This window comes from Bubalus kerabau, chromosome 2 (assembly GCF_029407905.1).
Source record: "Bubalus kerabau isolate K-KA32 ecotype Philippines breed swamp buffalo chromosome 2, PCC_UOA_SB_1v2, whole genome shotgun sequence".
Lineage (NCBI taxonomy): Eukaryota > Metazoa > Chordata > Mammalia > Artiodactyla > Bovidae > Bubalus > Bubalus kerabau.
The window spans coordinates 157,112,300-157,133,735 of NC_073625.1; the positions used below are offsets into that span (position 1 = coordinate 157,112,300).

A 21,436-nucleotide genomic window follows, 5' to 3' on the forward strand; every position below is an offset into this window, starting at 1 on the left:
AGAGAGAGATAGACAGAGAAAAGTGATGCAAGCCTAAAACTGACTTGACTTCTAGCTTTGGAGCTTTGGGACAGAAAGCTTCATGGACCTGTGGCCTCATCCATAAATTGAGTAGAAGGTCCCCAAAGACCTTTCTAACTCTGGCTTTCCAAGACCTGAGATGTTTTAGTCCTGATATGTGCAGAGACCTCAGAGAAGCTCAAATTAGCTTTTGTCTTCCCTGAGTTTTAAGAACAAAGAGCGCAACCCAATTCCCTTGCAGGTATAAGGCATCTTGCATCCCCCTGTCCAGATTAAAAAAAAAAAAAACAAGCAAAAAAAGCCCAAAGAATTAACTGTTGTGACACCTCAGGAAATGTGTGTCTACTTTATTCATTATGATTTGTATGTTCTCCTTCCTCCAGATCTTTATGGAATCTGACTTGAACTCATTTTGCATTCTTTGTTGACAGAGAGTCCTGAAATAAATCTCTTACAATCTGCAAAAGACATTGTTGCCCAATTTAGCTGAACCTAATCAGGAGAAATCTAATGGAATTGAATGGCTTTTCCTTGCAATTTATCAAGACTGTTTTTAATTTTATATTGCTATTGTTGTTGTTTTTAGCCCAGAGTTTAAGTATTCACTTTGATTTGGAGAAATCACCCTGGGCCGTACCACATGCCCTGGGCCCTACCACATGCCCTGGGCTGTACCACATGCCCTGGGCTTAGTTTGCAGATAATGAAAGGACTGCTGTCTTCTCTGCCCCTTCAGGTTTACCCACAATTTGTCAGAAGAAAAGGCATTCATAGAGCTCCATGTTTCTTTTTTTTTTTCAGTTCCTCCAATTTCCTCTCCAAAAGCACATGCAGCTGTTTATAAAATGCCTCTATTTAGAAGTCCTCTTTAGGAGGCAAAAGGAAATCTTAGGCTTCTTTCAGATAATGTTTTGTGAATGAGGCTGAGAATAAATAATATATTACTGTTTTTAAGGAGAAAATTCATTGCTGCCATCCCTACCAAGAGGGATCAGTATCCTCACCATGGACCTCTGCTTAGGAAAGGTGGCATTCAAAGGCAACCAGACGTCTCTACTGCCAGCTCATCAGGGGGGGCCAGGATTGCCATGCTCCAGTTTAACTAACTGGGAGGGACTGTTTTCAAGGGGAACGGAGGTCATTAAACAGGGCAGCCCTTATTTGGCTATCTCAGCATTCTGAAGTGATGCTAGACATGGAAAGTGATGAAAATCAAACAGGAATGTTCAATAAGGGCAACTGGTCACTGTTAGGAAAGTAGATTTCCCCTGTACTATTCCTCTTTGTTTGAATTCAAGCAGTGAACATTGCAAAGTCCAACTAATGTGATAAATGATCCAGTAAGTCATGACACAGTGCAATATATATTTTAAATACAAGCCAGAATTTGTCATTTAGTTTGAATGTTGCTTAAAATTAGAACTGTTCTTTTATCACAATTAAAGCCTCAGTTTAGTAAAAGGCAGTATTTCAGTTCTTTGTCTTCATAAGCAAGCAATAAAATTGCATATTTAGCAGTCAACAAACTCTTATTGAACACCCACTGTGTGCTAGTCTGATTCTGATTCAGAACCTTGATTCTTGTCCCATTCACCACATAATTTTTAATGCAAAAATTAAAACTAATATGTTATACTTTAAGCTCTTTTCCTATTTTTCTGTAGGCTGGCAGAGAGAAAATTGCCCAGGGAACTTCTTCTACTACTGAGATCTGGAAATACAGTCCTAAAAAAAAAAAAAGTTCCCTGCCCATGTGGAGGTATCTTTCTTTCTCCAGAGAGAAGCAGATGGGTAAGTAAATAATTGAAAAATAATTATAAATGATTGTAAATTTTCAGTAATTAAAAAAGAAACTAAAACAGGAGCTTTTGATAGAGTCTGGCAAAGTAAGGGATAACTCCTCTAAGGTGATTGTGGAAGACTCATTCAGGAGGTCTCGTATGATCTTGGGCTTCCCTGATGGCTCAGTGGTAAAAGAATCTGCTTACAGTGCAGGAGATGTGTGCAGGAGATGCAGGTTCAATCCCTGGGTCAGGAAGATCCCCTGGAGAAGGAAATGGCAACCCACTCCAGTATTCTTGCCTGGAAAGTCCCATGGACAGAGGAACCTGGCAGGCTACCGTCCATGGGGTCACAAAAGAGTCAGACACAACTTAGCAACTAAACAGCAACAACATGTGATCTTAGACCTGAATTATAAGGAAGGCCCCAGCCATGGAAAATTTGAAGGAAGAACCTGGGGAGCATTCAGGGAAAGCCCCAAGGGGGTAACCTTGGTGTAGTCCAGAAATAAGAAGGACAAGGTGCCTGTAGGGCTATGAGTTAAAAGAGATCTACGAGGTGAGGTCATAGAGGTGGGAAGGGGCTGGATAATACAAGTCCTGTAGACTATGGTAAAGTACAACTGGATAACATTGAAAGACTACAGGGTATCAATATTATCTGTGCTTTAGATTTATCATTCTGGCCGATTTATGGAAAACACGTGGAAGCAAGAAGACCAGCTTAAAGTAATTGTGATAAGCAATTAGTAGCTTAATATTGGCAGGGACAGGAAGTACAGTGGATGGATTTGAGATGTTTTAGAAGCAGAACCTCTGAACTTACTGAATAATTAGATATGGAGGTGAGGGAAAGGTAGGAAACCAGGAAAAATGTTAAGGTTTGAACAACAGAGAATGACAGTGTCATGAGATGGAGAATTGAATTCACGGAGGAAAAGATTTGATGTGAAGGTAGGAATGGAGAATTCTTTGCAGCATGTTACATGGGAGGTTTCTTTTGGACATCTGACTGGAGATACGAAGACTGGAGAAATAAAGTAGGTACAATTGGTTTGTAAAAGATGATGTAAAACTATGGGAGGAGAAAAAAGTAGGAAGCCCAGGACTGGGCCATGAGGCACTCCAACATTAGAAGTTCAGGACAGAGTGACAAGGAAATAAGCGTAGTACTTAATATACTATAAATGGAGGCCAAATGCTGGATATAAAATGCATTAGAGGAAGAATCAAAGGTGTCATAAACATGCTGAAAACTGCAGCACTTGGGCATGTTAACTTCCTGCTGTGGTGAAAATAAAGATGAAATTCATTTCATCTGAGTTAGCAAATATCATGGAAAAATACATGATCTTTATTCCATGAGGGTATTTATAACACGTGACTGTCTCTGCATCACTGCCACCCTTGTAAACAGTTCTTCAGGTGCTGTGATTTGTCTCAGATAGGGGTGCTCTGTGTCCTGGGATGAGTTTGGGGAAAGCTATAGCACACCTGTGTTTATTCATGATTTGGAGAGTCCTGTTTGGTAATACTGAGTCATTTCCCCAATGCTTCGAGAAGTTAGATAGGGTGGAAATCGTACTTATATGTGTAAAATCTCTGGATTAGTTCTATAGGAGTGATGGTCCAGTCCAGTCAGTTCTTAGAAACCAAATCCTTCAAGTCTTCTACAGGGACAGGTCTCATGTTAATATGAAACGTGAGGCATGCCAACACTAATCAACACAGAGTCCAGTGGCCCAGGCAGTGACCAGGGGCTTTGGAACCAGGCCATCTGTCTTCAAATCCCAGCTCTGCCATTTTCTGGCTATGTGTCCTAAGACAAGTTACCCAAGTTCTCCAAGTCTCAATTTCCTCATCTATTAATGATGACGATTCTTCACAAGCTTGCTATGAGCTTTAATGAGATACCATGTGCTGAGTGACTAACCCCGTGCCTCAATGAGTTGCTAGGAGATCCTCAAAAAATCTTGGTCTCATCTCTCTTCATTCCAGTAACACACTCTAACCCACTAAAACCCCAGGTAATTCTGATTCTGGCCCCATTCACTACATTACTTTTTGAATGTATAAATTAAAACTAAAATGTTATACTCATAGGTCACTTCCTGAATCAGTGATCCTTTTTGTGAGCTGGCAGAGAGAAAATTGTCTAGGCAACTTCTGCTGTTACAGTATGAGAAAAATTCTCACTCAGGGAGCAGCACTGTTTCTCAGCCTGGTTAATTTCCTCAGCATTGGGACAGTGCTGAAACTTCCTATTTAAATTATAGAATTTGAATTTAGTATCTGAACCCAGTAATAACAGAAAAACTTCCGAGCAACTGATTGCCAGATTTCTCTATGGTACACGGTTCAATAAATCTGCCACAGAACCATTGCCTTTTTTTCTCATTTGTTAATTCAACTAGTATATACAAAGGCCCAACTAGGTGCCCAACACAAGGTAGACATGGGAGTGACCATGATGAGTAAGGTGGACACAGTCCCTGCACTCACTCTTGCACAGGCCAAGGTTAAACAGCCCGTTCCACTGTGATGTCCCTCCCCTGCTCCATTCACAAGAGGTCATTCACATACTCGCAAAGGCAACTTGTTTAAGATTCCTGGAATTGTTTGGAAATAGGAACTAAAGGTTATTGCCATCTTTCCCCAGAGAACTTTCTCTTTTATTGAGGAATAGGATCTACTTCTTTGTGTGTATATTTTTAATTATAAAAATAACACATGGCTTGCTTTAAAATGTGTTAATTTCCCCTAAAGTGGGAAGCTTCTTCTCCTTGCCAGAAGAGAAGCAATTAGAATTTGGTATCTACACTTCTCAGTCTTTTTTCTAAGAAGAAACAAATGCATATCTGTTCATACCCACTCCCATGTCCCATAGATACCCAATGTTTTGTCTGCTTTGTTTTTTTAACAAATATCATACTGTTCTGTAACTGGACTTTTTTTACTTAGCAGTGTGTCATGGACATATTCAGCATATTAATCTAACTGCATTTTTAGTGTCCTACACAAGTTATAGAATTAATCATACTTGTTTTTTAACCTTCTTCTATCGCTAGAACTTCTAGTTGTTTCCAATTTATTGATATTACAGACAATTACTTAGTAAATGTTCTTGTACATATATATTTTCTCATTTGTTTGGCTTATCTGGACTAGAATCCTTTAAGTGAAATTGCTAGGTCAAAGGAGTTGTGCCTTTTAAACTTTGAAAATGTAAAATTGCCTTCAAGAAAGATGACACCCAATTTAGTTTCCTGTCAACACCATGTGAAAATACTCACTTCCTCCCTCTCTGAATATTATCATTCTTAAGTTTGCCAGTCTGATGGGGAAAATGGAATTTCATTCTAGTTTGCAAACTTCTGGTTTCTACTCTGACATGTAAAAAGCTTGGAAAACACCATTTTCTTACAAGGAAAATCTGGACAAGCTGAAAATCAATGACTTTTCATCACAGAATTTAAGTTTCAAGGTAAACCACACCCTTGAAATCTGGAGAGACAGGTGCATCCAGAGAGAGACAACAGAAGTCAGTGGACCAATAAGGGTGTGACCACTTAATTTAACTAGTAATTGTGACGAATTGCTGGAGGCAGAGTATGGACTAGTGTGACTGAGAAACACCTGGGGCCCCAATTGTCAGAGGGCCCCCCCCCAGTTTTGAAGTGTTTCTTCCTCCAGGAACCCCACCACATTCTTACAGTGAGGATCTGAGAAAAACCTCCTCCTCCCCCATGGGATAGGGAGGCAGAGGGAGGAGATGGGAAGAATAGCAAAGATATAGCCCTCCTGGATCGTTCTCCATAGTAAAGTCTCACTCTCCAGGGACAATACCGAAACTGTATCCCACTTGGAGGCGGGTATTTCCACCATAGCCAGCCCCTAGCCTTCCTGTCTCAACTAAAACAACCTCCCAAAATATAGTTAATAGGACACTGGGAATGGAGTATGGGAGAAAGTCCTATACTTAGTGAAGAGGGAGAGAAACACTTTTAAGACACAGGCCCACCAAAGATGAACTTAATCAGTTTATAAAAACTTCCCTTCCCCTATACCTTACTGCCATTCCAATAAGCCTACAACGGATTACAGCCGAAAGATCTGCAAAGCCCCATGGCTTTCTGAGTGGGAGTAGGGAAGCCTAAAGCCAAGAGAGCATAGAAAAATAAGAACACCAGAGGAATTTTAAGCCTGTGGAACTTTTACAACAAACATGAAACATAGTCCAGCTCCAAGCCAGATTAACATAAATTCTTATTCTAAAGGCCTAATTACCTCACTACCTATTACAACATATCAGGTTTTCAACCAAAAAAATTACAAGGCATACTAAAAGACAAGAAAAAAAACAGTCTGAAGACACAAAGAAAGCCCCAGAACCAGATTCAGATATAATACAGATGTTGGAATTATCAGACAAGAAATTAAAATAACTATGATTAATATGTTAAAAGCACTAATAAAACAAAATATAAAGCCAATTCAGTAACATCAGCAGAAAGATGGAAACTGTAAGAATCAGAAGGAAGTACTAGAAATGAAAAACTGTAATGGAAATGAAGACTTTCTTCAGTAAGCTCATCTGCTGGATGCAGTGAGGAAAAAGAGTGAATTTGAAGTAGCCCAATAGAAACTTCAAAAATAGAAACTCAAAGAGAAAAAAGAATTTTAAAAAATAATAACATTCAAAAATACAGAGTGAAGTAAGTCAGAAAGAGAAAGACAGATGTTGTATATTAATGCATGCATATGGAATCTAGAAAGATGGTACTGATAAACCTATTTGCAGGGTAGCAATGAGCTTCCCTCATAGCTCAGTTGGTAAAGAATCCATCTGCAATGCAGGAGACCCTAGTTCAATACCTGGGTCGAGAAGATCCACTGGAGAAGGGATAAGCTACCCACTCCAGTATTCTTGGGCTTCCCTTCTAGCTCAGCTGGTAAAGAATCCACCTGCAATACAGGAGATCTGGGTTCGATCCCTGGGTTGGGAAGATTCCCCTGGAGAAGGGAAAAGCTACCCACTCCAGTATTCTGGCCTGGAGAATTCCAGGGTCACAAAGAGTTGGACACGACTGAGCAACTTTCACTTTCACTTGAGACTCAGATGTAGAGAACAGATTTGTGGACACTAGGGGAAGAAGGTGGGACAAATTGAGACAATAGCACGGAAACATATACATTCAGTCAGTTCAGTCGCTCAGTTGTGTCCGACTCTTTGCGACCCCATGGACTGCAGCATGCTAGGCCTCCCTGTCCATCACCAATTCCCAGAGCTTACTCAAACTCATGCCCATTGAGTCAGTGATGCCATCCAACCATCTCATCCTCTGCTGTTGCCTTCTCCTCCTGCCTTCAATCTTTCCCAGCATCAGGGTCTTTTCCAGTGAGTCAGTTCTTCACATCAGGTGGCCAAAATATTGGAGTTTCAGCTTCAGCATCAGTCCTTCTAATGAACATTCAGGACTGATTTCCTTTAGGATGGACTGGTTGGATCTCCTTGCAGTCCAAGGGACTCTCAAGAGCCTTCTCCAACACCACAGTTCAAAAGCATCAATTCTTTGGCGCTCAGCTTTCTTTATAGTCCAACTCTCACATTCATACATGACTACGTATACATTACCATATGTAAAATAGATGGCAAGTGGGAATTTGTTGTGTGACATGGGCTTCCCAGGTGGTGCTAGTTTGATTCCTGGGTCAGTAAGTTCCCCTAGAGGAGGGCATGGTAACTGATTCCAGTATTCTTGCCTAGGGAATCCCATGGACAGAGGAACCTGGTGGGCTACAGTCATGGAGTTGCAAAGAGTTGGACATGACTGAAGTGACTTACACACACAGACACACACACACACAGGGGGCTCAAACCAGTGCTCTGTGACAACCTAGAGGGGTGGGATGGGGTGGGAGATGGGAGAGGGAGGGAGGGGATATATGTATAACTGTGGTTCATTCATGTTGATACATGGCAGAGGCAAACACAATATTGTAAAGCAATTATCCCCCAATAAAAAAGGAAAAAAAAAATGGTGGGACAATATCAAAAGGGCCAAGATGTGTGTTATTGGAATACTGGAAGGAGAAGGGAACAGAGCATAAAAAAGATTTGAGATAATAATGTCTGAGAATTTTCCAAAATCAGTTATAGACAGCAACCCTCCACAGATACCAAATAAGATAAAAGAAAAATTCAAAACCTAGGCATTTTGTTTCCCATCTCTTTTATTACAAGTGAAGCTTGGAATCCTGACAACTTGTCTTTTTTCTGTTAATTAACTGCTCATATTGTTTGACTTATAGATTTACAGGAATATTTTATATATTATGTGTAGTAATCCTTTGTTATGTACATGGCAGGTATTTCTCCCATAACTTTGTCTGTGAAGTCTTTAACTATACTCTAGTATTAAAAATGTTTGATCAATTTTGTCAACATTTTTTTCTTAATTTCTAGTTTTTATATGCTTAGAGATGCTCTTTAACATCCCCAAATTATAAAAAAACACTTCTTTTTTTCTTTGAATACTTTTTTATATTTAGTGCATAGCTCTCTAATGTATATGGAATTCATTATTGTGTATGTTATGAGGTAAAGATATACTTTACTATTTTCTAATTGAATAGCAATTTTCTAATATCAATTACCAAATAGTCTATTTTTCCCTCCATTAAAATGCCACCTTTATTATTAAAAGATATATATTGAAAGTTCTATCCTTCATCTACCTATTTATGACAAACTATTTGGACCTTCAATTCCATTTTAGTGAACTACTGATTTATTTCATGCTAAAAATCACTTTTTATAATTACTATACCTTTATAATGTACTTAAATGCTGTATTTGGTTGAGGCATGTCAGTTATTTTTCCTTGTTCTGTTTTTTCAGCTCTCTTTGCTATTTTTACCCATTTGCCATTTAGAATGAGCATGTCATTTAATTTTTTTTTAATAAAAAAATTATTTATTTGGCTGTGTTGGGTCTTAGTTGCAGCACGTGAGATCTTCAGTCTTTGTTGGGGCAGGCAGGATCTTTAATTGTGGCATGTAAACTCTTAGTTGCAGCATGTGAGACCTGATTCTTTGACTAGGAATCAAGTCAAGGAGTCCCTGCATTCAGAGCATAGAGTCTTAGCCACTGGACCATCAGGGAAGCTCCATTTCACTTTAAATAATGCTAGTGGAATTTTGATTGGAGTTGATTAAATTTAGATATTAATTTAGGAAAAAATCAACAGCTTTATAATCTTGAGTCTCTCCATCCGATAACATGGGCATTTCTGCCATTATTCAGCTCTTCCTTTATATACTCTTGGGTTAAGTTTTATAGTTTTCTTTGTATTGGTCTTGTATACTTCTTGTACTGTTTTGTTGCTGTTGTAATTGGAATTCTTCTAATTATAGTAAAGCTTTTTGTTTTTTGTATATTAGTATAATATCTGGTCACATTAGTAAATTTTAACTCTTGTTAGTTCTATTTTTTTTCCAATTAATTATCTTGGATTTCCTAAGTAGCTTTTTATAATAACTACAAATGACAACTTTTCTTTTTATTTCTACCACTTAATTCTATTAATAATATCTTTTTTCTTCAGTTCATTTCAGTTCAGTCACTCAGTCGTGTCCGACTCTTTGCAATCCCATGAATCGCAGCACGCCAGGCCTCCCTGTCCATCACCAACTCCCAAAGTTCACTCAAACTCATGTCCATCAAGTCAGTGATGCCATCCAGCCATCTCATCCTCTGTCGTCCCCTTCTCCTCCTGCCCCCAATCCCTCTCATTACCTTATTACAATTACCCAACACATTATTAACTAGTAATAATTATATGCATCCTTTCAAAAAATTAATGGGATTGCTTCTAATATTTCACTATTATGGATAATATTTATTGTTTCTGATATCAAATAAAAAGTTTTCCTTCTAGTTTTGTCTTGCTAATAATTTTCAAAAGGTACATTCATTTTTGATATATGTTGAAGCATCTATTAAGATGATCATGTGGATTTTTTCTTTTAACCTATATATGTAATGGGTTACTTGAACAGATTTCCTAACATTTATTAAATTTATTTTTGCATTCTTATGTTAACACTAGTTGGTTACAGTATTTTATTTCTGCAATGCATTTTGATTTGCTATTATTTTAAGATTTTCTATATTTGATACATGAGTTGTATTGATGTAGTCATTTCTTTTTCTTCTTTCTTTAATTATTTTTTTAAATTGAAGTGTAGTTGACTTATAATGTGTTAGTTTCAAGTGTGCAGCAAAGTGCTTCAGTTACATATATATATATTCCCTATATATTATATATTCTATATATTTAATATATTCTACAAAATATTGAGTATAGTTCTCTGTGCTATACAGTAGGTCTTCATTGGTTATCTATTTTATATTATAGTAGTGAGTTTACATTAATCCCAAATTCCTAATTTATCCCTCCTCCACCTTCTTTGGTAATCATAAATCTGTTTTCTATGTCTGTGGATCTATTTCTGTTTCATATATAAGTTCATATGTATAATTTTTTTTTTTAGATTCCACATATAAGCAATATTGTGATATTTATCTTTGTCTGGCTTACTTCACTTAGTATAATTTCTAGGTCCATCTATGTTGCTGAAAATGACATTATTTCATTCTTTTTTTCCTATTTCATTCTTTCATTATTATGGGAATAACATTCCTTTGTATATATTACCACATCTTCTTTGTCTGTTCCTCTGCCAATGTACATTTGGCTATTTACAATAGCTTGCATGTCTTGGCTATTGTAAATAGTGCTGCAGTGAATATTGGGGCGCGTGTATGTTTTTTGAATTATGGTTTTCTCCAGATAAGTGCCTAGTAGTGAAATTGTAGGATCATACTTTGAGTTTTACTTGTAGGTCTACTTTTAGCTTTTTAAGGAACTGCCATACTGTTCTGCATAGTGACTGTGCCAATTTACAGTCCCACCAAGAGTTCAGGAGGGTTCCTTTTTCTCCACACCCTCTTCAGCATTTGTTATTTGTAGACTTTTTGATGATTGGAATTCTGGCTGATATGAGGTGATACCTCATTGTATCTTTTTTTTTTTTTTAAACTGGTATGTGTTTTGTGCTAAGCTTAAATATCAGCGTTGCTGCTGCTGCTGCTAAGTCGCTTCAGTTGTGTCCGACTCTGTGCGACCCCATAGACGGCAGCCCACCAGGCTCCCCCGTCCCTGGGATTCTCCAGGCAAGAACACTGGAGTGGGTTGCCATTTCCTCCTCCAATGCATGAAAGTGAAAAGTGAAAGTGAAGTCGCTCAGTCATATCCAACTCTTCGCGACCCCAAGGACTGCAGCCTACCAGGCTCCTCCGTCCATGGGATTTTCCAGGCAAGAGTACTGGACTAGGGTGTCACTGCCTTCTCCTAAATATCAATAGCATTATGTTGTCCTTATTCATTAGGTGGGATTGTCTTTGCTCTATAACAATTCAAATAACTAAGGAATTGTCTATTCCTTGAGGAAATAGACTCTGGGAAACTGGTATACTTATATATATATACTTATACCAATTTTATCTTGTATAATTTTCAAGACTTTCTCACTGTTCTCCCTGTTCTAAGTCTGCTAATGGTACCCTTTCTGGTTTCTTAGTTCTGCTGTTGATTATTCTGACTTTTCATATTTCTTGTGTCATTTCAATGAGATTTTAGGTAGGGTATTTAGTCAAATGTCTTGAAAGACTTTCCATCTTTTTGTATACTCTCAAATAGATCAAATAATATAGAAATTACCATATCCTGAAGGCTTTCTAGAACTTGCCAGTGAACCACCTGAACCTGGGCCACCTCTTCATCTACGATTTATTTCAGTGTACTTCTTCCAGAACTCATAAAAGTCAGTCTGACTGCAGGACTTGCAATTCACCTTTGGACACTGTCATTCAGGAGGACCCACTGGGTCTCACATATTCTACCCTTGGGGAAGAGTTTTGTTTTGTTCCCATTACAGCAAACCCAGCCATAGCTTCTTATGTATCTAGAATGGCAAAATCAATCAGCTATTTTTCTATCTTAAGTGTTCCCTCTTGGTTCCACATGGCATTTTTAACCAATATAAACAAAATACGAAGTGAGTGTAATTTTTAAAAATGTGTCAAATATTTGAAGTGAGTATTGTCCTGATAAGTTAGATTACCAGACATACAAGCTGCACATTTAGTCACTGGTAGCTCTTGAAAGGAGGTTTTTGAGTCCATCTGTAAGTTTGATGCGTCCTCATCACATGTGTTTGAATATCTGACCATTAAGTCTCGCATTCCCTTGGAAGGAACAACCTGGAAGATTTTCTGCAGTGAAAGAGCTAATGGATTATTTCAACTCAAAGATGAGTAATCTGTTAAGCGCATGAGGGGTTGAGAGTAAGACATCCAAAAATCAGCAATAATATAAGAAGAAAACCACCTCCAGAAATCAGGCATACAGTACAAATTTTTTTTACTATAAGACTTATTTTATGCTGCAAATTCCTACATGTCCTCATTAAATGGATATATGTTTGTCACAGGGAAAACAATATGACTTTAGAGAGAATGATGAAAGCTTAGTCTTGAGAAGAATGAGTCATGAAAAACAAAAATGATTTAAAAAGCATCCAGAAGGGTTTCTTCACCAAGAACTGAATCTTTCACAAGATTTAACTTTCACACTTGAGCAATTTGTATAATTGCTACAATTGCCACCAGGTCCTCATGCAAATCTTCTGATTTTCCTAAATGAGAATTGCTAGCAGTTGCTTGTCAGTCATGTGCTGCTGCATGACTTACCCAGTCTCAGCCCCATACTCAAAAAGGACCATAAGCCTGTTAGCATCTTTCCCCAGGTTCAGAGAGTTTCAGGAATCTTTGAAGTTGATGGTGCAATGGAGCAAAGCTTTCTGTTCAAAGGGCAGCATCTTCCAAAGCAAGCTGATTAAGCCTCATACCAAGCACACCCTTTCCTTGTTGCTGAATTGAGCTCCATTCCTTCTCCCCACCATATTTGGGAAGATTCCATTTGGGGAGTGGGGGGAATCTTCCCAAATAACTCCCCACAGAGTTCCATCTCCTATAGCAATTTTAATGACTGAGCATTAAGAGCCAAAGTCTAAACTGCGCCCAGGAGTTCATGAAAGCTGCTGAATGTGCCTGCTTAGGGAACACGGCAGGGGATTTTCTGTCTTAAGTAGCCAGGCACGCCATGCAGCTGGAATCAGAAGCAGGCCCTGAAATGTTCACAGCGTGTTGCAACTGAATGTTTTCTCTCTTCTTCAGAAGATAAACTCTCTCCCTTAGAAATTTTGATTTGTTTTCTCTGAATTTCAAAAAACTATACAAGGAGGAGAGACAAGCAAGCAATTCCATAATGTTTCTTATACAGGATCCACTTTCTAACAGTCTATTGTGTTTGCAAAGCTTTACTCTGCTGTATCACAAGGCATGGAGATGAGTCTGTGAAAATCTCTGAGGTGGAGTGATGGGGATGGGACAGAAAGGAAATAACCTTATATCAAATCTTAGGCCCAGAAACTGTGCCTGCACCAGTCCAGAACAACAGAGAATACCATCTTTTTTTTATTTTAATCTTTAAATTTCTGTTCCTTTTTCTTTTTAACCAAACCACAAAGAACCACAACCTTTCCCAAATGAATCACAGAAAATCCACAGTTCTCAGCATTTATTTTTAAATAACACATGTAGTCATATTATGGAGTCATAAATAGCTTATATAAATCTAAAAATTGAGGTATTAAAAAAATGTGTAGCCTTCTATGCTTAATTCCCAGGAAATGTTAAGAGCTATTTATTTTTGAAGATCAGCAGTAGTTTGGTGGCAACCTTTGAGGGTTTTCCTTTACTGGTGAAAGACAGTGATTCATCTTGCTCTCACTAAAGCAAACCCAAGACAAGCTTGCTGATTCTTTAAGAGGTAGAGACAGGGCCACTTGTTAGCAAACACTTTTCCTTGTCAGAGGCTAATTATTTTTTATGTGTGGGTTTTATCAAATACCTTCCAAAGAAACTGCAATGTCTTTCCTGACTTTTTTTCTTTGCAAGAGTCTCTTTCTAAGAGCACATCCAGTCCTAGGTAATTGTTTCTCATTTGTGTAAGAGTCGCTGTCTTTTTGTATTTGCTTGTCTGTTGATTTCCATAGAAATCACGCTTGCCCTTCTGTGAGGAGTACAGGAGTCAAGGCTCTGATGTGACCTCTGGTCGTGAGAGCAGGTCCGCACAGATGTGGTGCAGAGTTTCCCAGCTCTGAAACATGTGTGAGCACACAGAACTCTCTTTACTTTTCAGTCTCAGAATCAGTGGGTTTATTGGGCTGGTGCTGACATAAAAAATGAAATGAAACATCTGAGTGTGACAGCTGCACAAAATTTGGAGTCATGTAAACTGGTCTGACATCACACATTCTGCATGTGAGTTCGATGAGTATTCTCCATATGGTGCTAATACAATAACATGCCTACAAAGTCCCTGTGGTTTATGGCATGACGAGTTCCAGAGCTGAGGAAATAAAGCCAGGAAGCCCACACCATTTGCTGAATGGAGCTGGTGTTGGGTAATGTCTCAGACTCACTGAACCACTCAGGGTCACTAGGAACAAGAAGCCATGTTGGACACCGTACCAGCAGCAAGTTTTACGTTGGCGACTCTAGTTCCCTCTCCCCGGAAGGAGTAGGAGAGAAGTCTCACAATGCTTTTTGCCTTACTCCATAGGAAAATAGATGTGGGAGTGTAAAGGAATTGCCAAAGACAGCCTACTTCTTCCTGGCAGTCAGGAAAAGGCAGGTAGAAAGAGAGAAAGAGAACATATTAATAACAGCTCAAGAGAAGTCTTGGCAAGATGCAGCAATCCTTTGCTGAAAGGCTGGAGTCCTGCCCAGGGCACACAGTGGCATTGATCAGATCAGTGACACCCCACACTGACCCACAGCTATAAACAAAAGCTGCACGTGTTCCCTTTCTTCTGCTCAAGGTGGGTGGGGTAGGAGTAGGGGAGTACAGGCATTTGCCTCGTAGTTCGTGTTCCTCTGACAGGCTATACATGTGGCCTAGAAAAAAATCTGTTCTTATTTAATTTTTAAAAATGACTCAAAGACACTTGTTTATCTGTTGGCTAATTAACCTGACAGAGGATGACTTACAGAAAATATTTGGTGGCAGCTTGGTTTTCCCTGTTCACTCAGCATAATGCTGGATTGCTTCCCTCACCATCAGTTTCCAGGCTCAGAAAATTCACACTGCAAGTGCAGTATTATAAACAGATTTCTCTGATAGACTTTCAAGGTCAGTGAACTTATTGAATGCAGCACCTATTTGCATGAGAGAATTCATAAGTGAATATATCAGGTCGGGGTCCATCATATTTTAGGGCAGCGCCTATTAGCTGTATGTGACAGTGCATTCTAGCTCTGTTGGACACTAAACACACAGAGGCAGAAAGAGATCTCCCAGACTGGATTTAAAGAGTTGCAAGTGTGGAGACAGAGAATCTTTGAACCCAAGTGAGGATTTTCATGGTCTGAGAAATGGAAAGGGAAAAATAAAAGGTGTTTAAGTAGGAGATTTTAAATAGGAGAATAATTTTTCCTTTAAATAGGAGAAATCTCAGATCAGGAGAGTAATGAACATTCTCAGAATGTTATAAAGCATTTCAAAATACATAAAATCAACACTACCTAGCAAATTTTTTTCCTCCAGTGAAACATATCTCTAGTCTTCTTAAATCATTAGCAGAACAGAATTACATTAATAGAAAATCACTTCATAGACAATTTTACTAAAATTTATTCACTCCTGTAAAATTGGAAGCACCTGTGACTTTGACACAAAATGTAAGATAAAGTTCAGTTCAGTAAGAACTGTAAGATAAAAGGTGAGCGTAATACCAGAATCCAGAGAAGGCAATGGCACCCCACTCCAGTACTCTTGCCTGGAAAATCCCATGGACAGAGGAGCCTGATAGGCTGCAGGCCATGGGGTCACTAAAAGTCGGACATGACTCAGTGATTTCACTTTCACTTATCACTTTCATTCATTGGAGAAGGAAATGGCAACCCACTCCAGTGTTCTTGCCTGGAGAATCTCAGGGACAGGGGAGCCTGGTGGGCTGCCATCTATGGGGTCGCACAGAGTCAGACACGACTGAAGCGACTTAGCAGAGGGCTCAAGGTTGTGGCTTAGAATCACTGCAACTGAGATCAGAGAGTCTATTTGGGGGTTCTATCCAAGTTCTAGACCCTTCTCTAGTTGCCCCAACTGAAATCAAACAAATTATACAGTGCTAATGAACTGTGTGGTTGTACCTGCCTCTGCCAGGCATACTACGGTCCTGATACATACTGTAAGATCACCACACATTAATTATCTCCCAGGTTTTTTGCACATTCTTTTCCAAGCAAGGCAGCCCTAACAACTTGTCAACAGGGTGTTATTCTCTTAAAATGAAGTTATTTTCTTTTTGCCTGAGAATGACTTTCTCAGAGATCTAGAAACAGAAGCAAGACTGGACCTTTCACGGCCCCTTTAATTTAAAGGAGAAAAAAAAATCTCTGTAAGCTAATATGTAGCTTCATTGGTGATTATAGTATTGCAAATTTCTCTGATTTAAACCAGAAAACAGGAAATGTCACCCTACTCAGCTGGTAGAGAAGAAAAAAAACATGCAGGTGGATGGTGTGAAATTTAAGCGGACTTGGGAAAGAACTAATCCATGTTTGGAATTCTCCACTGGAGATGTGTTTTGACAGTTTTCTGGTAGTTTCCTGTTTTGGTTGGCCTACTTCATGTTAATGCGTGAGGCAGCATGCTGTAGCTGAAAAATCATGGGTTTTGAGGACAAATGTCCCAGTCCTGTCATTTTCAGCTAGCTAGCCACCTGTTTCTCTGAGCTCCAGGTTATAAATCTGATAATTGGGGTAATGACACTTAATGAGTTCCTGTGAGAAGTAAAACAATAATGAATATAGAAGTACTTTATATTGCTGCCTCCTACTTGCTAGCTGTGTGACTTCGTACAAATTACTTAAATCTCTATGCCTAGGTTTCTTCATTTGTAAAATGGGGTTAGTGGTACCACCCTTGCTTGAGTTGTGGTGAGAATTGCATAAGTTAATACATGTAAAGTGCTCAGAATAGTGCCTAACATACAGTATGCTACTGCATACTTAACTCTAAATGTTTTCTGTTATTTCTGTTTATTGGATGATATACATAGGTTATTTATTTTTTCAGGTGTACTTCACTTTATAATTTAAAAACAGCAGAATTTATATTTATACTTCAACTATTACTGAGTATTTTGTTCCAAACACTAAGATAAGTGCTGTTAGTATTGTTTAGTTGCTAAGTTGTGTCTGACCCTTTGGCGACCCCGTGGGCTGTATGTAGCCTGTTAGGCTCCTCTGTCCATGGGATTTCCCAGGCAAGAATACTGGAATGGTTTGCCATTTCCTTCTCCAGAGAATCTTCCCAGCCCAGAGATCAAACCCACGTCTCCTCCATTGACAGGCGGGTTATTTACCACTGAGCCACCAGGGAAGCCCCAAGTGCTGTATACAAGTATAAATTAGGGGGATAGGTATCTATTGCAAAAGGAAGTTATATTGCAAAAGGAAGTTATATTGCAAAAGGAAGTAACAAGGCAGTGCTTCAATTTAAGAATTCACTTTGACAGTACCCACTATTGTTTTCAACACAGCTTGAAGTACAGAAGACATGTAATACATCCTTCAAGATGTATTTTAAATATATTTTTATAATTCTAATATTCATGCATGGTCATTAGAAAATTTTAGAAAACACTGATAAGCAATGATAATTATTATAACTATATATATATATCTGTGTAATAAAAACACACATCATGTGTTTTTTAATTATAATAATAAAATATAATTGAAACCACCTACATTGTCACCACCAAGAGACAGCTACGTCTCACACTTCGGTTTAAATTATTTTGGTCTTTGTGTGTGTGGTGTATGTGTGTATATGCTGCTGCTGCTGCTGCTAAGTCGTTTCAGTCGTGTCCAGCTCTGTGTAACGCCATAGATGGCAGCCCACCAGGCTGCGCTGTCCCTGGGATTGTCCAGGAAAGAACATTGGAGTGGGTTGCCATTTCCTTCTCCAATGCATGAAAGTGAAAAGTGAAAGTGAAGTCACTTATAAAAAGTGTCCAACTTCGTGACCCCACAGACTGCAGCCTACCAGGCTCCTCCGTCCATGGGATTTTCCAGGCAAGAGTACTGGAGTGGGTTGCCATTGCCTTCTCCATGTGTATATATCAGATCAGATCAGATCAGTTGCTCAGTCGTGTCCGACTCTGCGACCCCATGAATCGCAGCACGCCAGGCCTCCCTGTCCATCACCAACTCCCGGAGCTCACCCAGACTCACGTCCATCGAGTCAGTGATGCCATCCAGCCATCTCATCCTCTGTTGTCCCCTTCTCCTCCTGCCCCCAATCCCTCCCAGCATCAGAGTCTTTTCCAATGAGTCAACTCTTCGCATGAGGTGGCCAAAGGACTGGAATTTCAGCTTTAGCATCATTGCTTCCAAAGAAATCCCAGGGCTGATCTCCTTCAGAATGGACTGGTTGGATCTCCTTGCAGTCCAAGGGACTCTCAAGAGTCTTCTCCAACACCACATTTCAAAAGCATCAATTCTTTGGCACTCAGCCTTCTTCACAGTCCAACTCTCACATCCATACATGACCACAGGAAAAACCATAGCCTTGACTAGACGAACCTTTGTTGGCAAAGTAATATCTTTGCTTTTGAATATGCTATCTAGGTTGGTCATAACTTTCCTTCCAAGGAGTAAGCATCTTTTAATTTCATGGCTGCAGTCACCTTCTGCAGTGATTTTGGAGCCCAGAAAAATAAAGTCTGAGACTGTTTCCACTGTTTCCCCATCTATTTCCCATGAAGTGATGGGACCAGATGCCATGATCTTCGTTTCTGAATGTTGAGCTTTAAGCAAACTTTTTTACTCTCTACTTTCACTTTGATCAAGAGGCTTTTGAGTTCCTCTTCACTTTCTGCCATAAGGGTGGTGTCATCTGCATATCCGAGGTGATTGATATTTCTCCCGGCAATCTTGATTCCAACTTGTGTTTCTTCCAGTCCAGCGTTTCTCATGATGTACTCTGCATATAAGTTAAATAAACAGGGTGACAATATACAGCCTTGACGTACTCTTTTTCCTATTTGGAACCAGTCTGTTGTTCCATGTCCAGTTCTAACTGTTGCTTTCTGACCTGCATACAAATTTCTCAAGAGGCAGATCAGGTGGTCTGGTATTCCCATCTCTTTCAGAATTTTCCACAGTTTATTGTGATCCACACAAAGGCTTTGGCATAGTCAATAAAGCAGAAATAGATGCTTTTCTGGAACTCTCTTGCTTTTTCCATGATCCAGCGGATGTTGGCAATTTGATCTCTGGTTCCTCTGCCTTTTCTAAAACCAGCTTGAACATCAGGAAGTTCATGGTTCACATATTGCTGAAGCCTGGCTTGGAGAATTTTGATCATTACTTTACTAGCGTGTGAGATGAGTGCAATTGTGCAGTAGTTTGAGCATTGTTTGGCATTGCCTTTCTTTGGGATTGGAATGAAAATTGACCTTTTCCAGTCCTGTGGCCACTGCTGAGTTTTCCAAATTTGCTGGCATATTGAGTGCAGCACTTTCACAGCATCATCTTTCAGGATTTGGAATAGCTCAACTGGAATTCCATCACCTCCACTAGCTTTGTTCATAGTGATGCTTTCTAAGGCCCACTTGACTTCACATTCCAGGATGTCTGGCTCTAGGTCAGTGATCACACCAGTATGCAAAATTAGAACCATATTGCTTTTAAAAACTTAAAACATCATAAACTTGTTTCTATGTTACTAAATATTCTTCTCTTTTTGTTATTAGTAAATTTTTGAGAAATTTTGAAATAGTTTTGGACTTAAAGAAGAATGATAAAAATCATGTAGAGCTACTTGAAGACTATGCAAATATCCTGTTTCTGCTTAATTACCCACTCTTTTTATCATACTTTGGTGGATATTGCCTGCAGCAATGATTACTGTGGTATTTTAATGGTGATTTTCTATTTCCCTCATACACCCTTCTGCATTTATTTATTGGTATTATTCTCTGAGGAAGAGCTGTTCCTTCTCTCCCATATATTTATTTAATTTATATCCCTGTGGACTCATGAACATTTATTTTGTTCTTTTTGTTATAATCTAATATTGTACTATTGCTTTTAATTTTGTTGTTCAAATTGTTTCAGCTTTATTATTGGGAGCTCTTTCATATTGGCCCCCGTGCATTTTTGTGCCACTTACTTTGAAACATGGCAGGTGTTCCAGGATCATCAACAACTCCAGTCCCTGGAATCAAAAGAGATCCCTGATCTCTTATATTGGAGGGTGATATTTAGAAACCAGCACCACCAGGAGCTAGGTGTTTGCCTTGCTCCCGAGGTGTCACTGTTTCTAACCCCTGTCAGGAGATAGAACCAGGAATACGTCTGTGTGTTTAAGTACACACTGACGCATGCATAAGCACATATCTATGTTTCGGTACCAGTTCATAATATATATTTCTACTTTCTCCAATTTAAAGCATGACTGCATATTGATACCTTTACATCCAGTGGAGCACCACAGGAGTCACTATAGCCTGTTTTCTTATATGTTCACTTCCTTCTTTCTCCAATAGTGCAAAACCTGACTCTGATTATCTACAATATATTTAGTTGTTTGTTTAATACAACTATCCTAAATAAGTAGTGTCAGAATTCTTAGTCCATCCCCCTGTGAGAAACAACTGAAGCACAGTGTTTGTGTACATTAGCCTTACATAAAATCAAAACAGTTTATCTAAAGTTACTTAGGTTGGCTCCTTCAGTGTGCTTGTATGATTCATTTATAATAAGTTAAATGCATTTGTCACAATCTGCACCCTATCTTGTCTCCCCAATCCTGATAGGTTTTTTAAAAAATATATTTATGTAATAAAATTCACTATTGTGGTGTACAGGTCTATCAGTGTGGGCAAATGCACAGAGTAGTATTATGAACCATCATTTTATACACAATTCCATCATCCAAAAGTTTCTCCTGCTATTGCTGTAGAGAGAACCTTCCCCCAACCCAAGATCCATCAATTACTCATTGTTTTTCCTCCTTATGATTTTGCCCTTTCCAGAGTGCTGTGTGAATAGAATCAAACAATTCTGGGTCTGACTTCTTTCACCTTGTAAAATGCAGCTAAGATTCATACATGCTATTTTATAAATCCGTAGTCTGTTCTATTTTATTGCTGAAAGAATTCTATTATATGGATGTATTACATTTTATGGAACATCAAGGTTGTTTCCAGTTGTAAAGCAGCTATGAATATTTACTTACAGGTTTTTGTACGAATGTATTTTCTTTACTTTTGGATGCATACCTCAGAGTGGGATTGCTGGGTCACATGGTAGGTATATGTTTATCTTTTTAAGAAACAGCTGAACTGTTTCACAAGTGGATGTACCATTTTGCATTTTCACCATTTTTCATCCTTATCAGCACTTGATATTGCCAGGTTTTTTACATTTA

At 38.8% G+C, this 21,436-nt stretch overlaps 1 long non-coding RNA gene across 1 annotated transcript; it reads left to right on the forward strand.

Moving 5' to 3' along the window:
- Positions 1 to 647: 647 nt before the first annotated feature.
- LOC129643985 (uncharacterized) lies at positions 648 to 9,720 on the forward strand. The gene is made up of 3 exons (XR_008710641.1): positions 648 to 1,361; positions 1,686 to 1,812; positions 9,410 to 9,720. It is a non-coding gene; the product is annotated as an uncharacterized LOC129643985 (long non-coding RNA).
- The last annotated feature ends 11,716 nt before the right edge of the window (positions 9,721 to 21,436 follow it).